The 4,763-nt window shown below is 39.7% G+C and overlaps 1 non-coding gene across 1 annotated transcript; it reads right to left on the bottom strand.

Moving 5' to 3' along the window:
• Positions 1-3,330: 3,330 nt before the first annotated feature.
• Positions 3,331-3,434, bottom strand: LOC147499423 (small nucleolar RNA R71). The gene has a single exon (XR_015197253.1). It is a non-coding gene; the product is annotated as a small nucleolar RNA R71 (small nucleolar RNA).
• Between the last annotated feature and the right edge of the window lie 1,329 nt (positions 3,435-4,763).

A 4,763-nucleotide genomic window follows, 5' to 3' on the forward strand; every position in this document is an offset into this window, starting at 1 on the left:
AGTGAACGTCAACTTGTGGCCTTCATAGGTCTCCGTATTGATACCTTGGTCAAAATTGAAACTGTTGACCTGGTAATGATCTTGTATATGACGAAGTTTCAAAGTTTCTATTCTTCTTTACGGTGGAGACGCTATCGACATCGTGTGGCATACATCGATAACGTTGTGTTCAACCAAGTTGATATAGGCTGACCGAGGTTTGTTTTGAACAAACTCAGTAAGCTATCCATCATCAATGAGGCGTTGAACTTCTTTCTTTAAAAAGCTCTGCGGTTGATCCTTTCATGCCCAATATCATCGTGATATCCGTGATTTTCGATTTTTATCCCGCCTACTTGTAGGATCTTCTCGTAGTAGCCGAAATGGGCGGAACATTTTTAGTTCTGATTTTTTCGTACAGGTCTGCAAGGCCAAGAGTCAAAGGGGTGAATACCTTTTTATCTAGATTTGGGGCCTTTGCATTATTCTGAGTACTCCTCTTGTTACCTTGATTGGTAAGCTTATCCTTTGTGGAGTCCTTGGAAGCGGGATCTGCGCCATCCTTTCTCTGTCGAGACTTTTGATCATCTTCTACTCGAACGTACCCTTCCACTCGGGTGAATAAATCAGAGAGGGTGGTAGGCGGCTTTCGAGTAAGAGAGTTGTAAAGTCCATCTCTGTCGAAATACAACGCTTGATGGAATGCCTAGTATTGTGAAAGCATCACTCACATCCTGAACTTTGGCGTGAAGCTTCCTGAACCGTCGTACCAAACTCTTAATTGTTTCCCCTTTCTCTATAGCGAGATTGAACAGTGTGCTCGAACTCTTCTTCATCTTCATATTGTACTGAAAACGTTCAACAAACATATCACTGAGCTTGGTAAATGAATCAATTGAACGCGGAGCCAACTTGTTGAACGAGCGGGTCAGATCGATAAGAGCCCAAAATCAGTAGTTTTAACCCCGTGAATAATAAGTAAGAGTTAACACTGATTACGCGTTTTTATGCATTTCGGGTTTCAAAGTCCATTATGTGCGAGAAATGTACCACTTTAGCGAGATAAAGGAGCAAAAGTCGTGAGAACTTCCGAAAGCCGTATCTTTGGACTCAGACCTCGGAATTGGGCATACCTTATGTCAAAACGACCGGCTCGGAAAGAGCTTTGCAATGGTCCAAGTCTTGACCCAATCAGAGGAGCAGAAGTGGACGAAAAGTCTGTGGAAGTCAACTGCAGCTGAAGAGGCCTTTTGAATTTGAAAGATTGGGTTTGGGCACGATTCTCTGGCCCAACCCATGGCTCCAAGCCCATGCACGAATTTTGGATCTGGATGTATAAAAACAAAAGCTTAAGTCTTTGTTAATGGTAGATAGGGTAGATAGTTAGGTTAGAAAATAAATTAGATTAGTTAGCCTCCATTAAACCTTAGTTCTAGATCTAGTTTTTATATTAAAGTAATTAGTTTTATTCTTGTTTTAAATTTAGTATTGAATGATTGTTCTCCCTTGAATTAGATAATAAATTAGTTGTTCTTGATTCAATTTCGATTTGTCAATTACAATTCTAGATCTAATTTCAATTCATGTCCTTAGTTCAATTTAGTCATTAAATTAGATTTCATTATTGTTTAATTAAATAAATTTCAATGCTTTATATTATGTTTAGTTTTAATATAAATGGAAATGATTGCGGAATGATTCAAGGCTAAACCTCCATTAGAGGGGTTGTGAAGCCTTGATGAAAGCTTGATTCGATTATCGTAGAAAATTAAGTAATTTCCATTCCACTCTAGAAATGATTAGTTCACCATGAGAATGGGTTTAATTGTTCACATGCTAGTTATGATTGGTAGAAATGCCATGTATAATTAGAGATTAGGAATAACCAATTGTTCTGCGAAGCGATTCAATTCGGATTCTGACGATTAAATGGTTAGTGGATTAAGTTGAGTTAAGGTGGAATCAATCCCCTCTAACTCCTTATCATAGAATCAACGTAGCATTCCCTTAGTTGGTGATAAGCGACTAGTTGCATCTTGTGGGTAGTTGCATCGTAGTCTAATTTCCGCCCATAAAACTCTCTCATAGACTTAAAAGCGACTAGTTAGATTAGAAAACATCCATGCTAGAGCACTAGGATTGGAGCGAACTTATCTACTCCCATATATCTCGATTGGTTGAGAGTAGAATAAAAATCTTTGATAAACAAAATAGAATCAAGTAAAAAGTTTAGTTTACTTCGTTTTGGATTAATCGTTCATTTCAAAGTAGGTAAACTAGTCATTTTTAGTTTATCAAATGGTAACGCTATCATCTTAGTTGCACTTTATCATTGTTTTCATAATAGAATTAGTAATTTTTAAGTCCCATTTCACCCACCCACCCTTGTTTGATTCATCTTTGTAGTTGCCGTTTTGAGTTTTGGAAAAATCCGAGAAAAGCGCACTGAAGCGCCAGCGCCCAAAAAAGAGCGCGACCAGCTATCTTCTTCTCGGACTTCGTTTATATCTTTGGACTTCGTTTATACAAAGCGCCCGAAAGCGCGACCAGCGCTATCTTCTTGGAGCTTCGACTTTGCCTTGGCCCAGCGCGCAGATAAATAGCGCCAGCGCCCTTCTTCTCTCTGAAATTCGGGATTTCCACGGTTTGATTTAAACTTGAGTTGTCAAGTTTTTTGGTGTTCTATTCTCTTATATACACGAACAGCGTAAACAAGGCGCTATTCATAAAGCGAAGCAAGGGCCTTGTCGGGTATTCCTTTCTTCCACACCTCGTATCTCTGTTAGAGGTTTATACTAGTATATCGAAATTGTTTGGAGTGTTGCATGTGTAGTTAAGCTCGACTTAGTCTTGCATGAGATTAAAGATGCAGTGGTACAAAAAAACCCGAGCGTAAATACACAACAACATCAACAATCAAGTCTATCTAGTATACCACACACTACACCTCTAGCTACTATTCCACACACCACCTGATATAATGGGGAAGAAAGAGACTCCTCTCTCGGACTTTTACAAAGCCTTGGCGATAGCCCCAAATCTTGCATCGTTCTAGCAAACCCGGTGAGGATTTGAGAATCCCTCAAATATTTTTAATTTGTTACCCGTTTTTCATGGTTTAGACCATGAAAAACCTTACCAAAGCTATATCGTAGGATTGAACAAGTCCTAACAACATTCCACCATCCTACGGTTGGTTGAACAAATTAAATTAAGGGTATTCCCTTTCACCTTAGCCGATAAAGCGTCTTTGGTTAAGCTGCCCAAAGCGCCTAATTACGTGGACTTCGTGGGCTAAACTTGTTCAATTTGTTTATGGAACATTTTACCCACCCCTAAAAAACGGATGAGATGCTTTCTAAGATTCATTTCTTTCGACAAAATCCTCATGAAACATTTTCAGAGGCTTGGAATCGTTTCACCGATCTGCTTATAGAGTGTCCACATCATAACTTAGCGAAAGACACGTTAGTTCGTGCCTTTTTCAAAGGACTTCAACATCACCATAAAGAAGTCCTTGACATAATGAATGGGGGTAGTTTCTTAAACAAAGGAGCCTCGGAGGCTTATAAATTTTTAGAGGACCAAACTAAGCGTAATAATAATTGGGGGTAGTGGCGATTACTCCGCTCCGCTAGTTCTTCTTCCACGCGATTAAAGGCTACCCGGTATGTTTGAGGTTAAATCAGATCCACGAGCTTAAAACTCTAATTGAATCCCTCACAAAAAGGTAGATGCCATTTCTGTACAACAAAAAGCCAATCCCGTTATGAATGTAAATTCAAATCCATGTAGTTTGTTTGGAGCCACGGCATCCCGAATCCCACGTCCTATAGCCTATGAGCAGGGCTTGTTCCATTAATAGTGAACCTAAGCCCTTGGAGACAAAATCCCAACCGGTTGGAGAAATAACCAAAGCGTCACACCTCGAGGGTACAATCATCAATATGTTAGGCCCACGCAAAGCTTTAACCAAGCCCCACTACGACAAGGGCGGTCGGGGTAATTTTAATAATTATAACAACCAAGTGCAACCTCGACAAGGTCAAGCACAAGGTCAAGGTAATTATAATAATTATAATGCTAATAGAGGTTATCGTTCGGTAAATAATAACTATCAAAATCCACCATAAATAATTCACGGAAATAGTTCGATAACACCACCACCCGTGACCACTACACCCACCCAACCGGATCGTCTTGACACCTTTATACAAGTGAGCCAAAACTTTTCAAACCATGGCTCAATCCAACCAGCGGCTTCTACAATCCGTAACTAATTTAACCCAACGGTTGGCTCAAGATAAAGCCCAACCAAAGGTGTGTTTCGAGTGTAGCATGATACCTAATCCTAAAACAACAAACCACGACCTTTGAGGGTAGCGGATAATACTAGTAATGAATTTGAAAATGTAGGTGAGATAAATGCCATTACCACTCTCCGTTAAGGCGAGTGGTTGATAACAAAGTAACTATGCCTATAGTTACCCCACCCGATAACCCTACACTGCTATATTACTAGATCTTGAAATAGAAACTGAAGAGCCTACCAGCGTAGAGGTACCCGGTTACAACCTGACCAAAGAAACACAAAGCTACGGTAAAACATCGGGGAGATACCATTGCTAAATATAGAGCCCGAAACCACCGTTTCCACAAAATTAGCCATGTTAACTAAGGATACAAATTATGAGGAGATTAGGGATGTTTTAAGAATCTAACTATAAACCTTCCCTTCCTCGAAGCTATTAAAAGCTACCACATCATGCTAAGTTTCTTAAGGA

The sequence above is a fragment of the Coptis chinensis genome, chromosome 5 (genome assembly GCF_015680905.1).
Source record: "Coptis chinensis isolate HL-2020 chromosome 5, ASM1568090v1, whole genome shotgun sequence".
NCBI lineage: Eukaryota > Viridiplantae > Streptophyta > Magnoliopsida > Ranunculales > Ranunculaceae > Coptis > Coptis chinensis.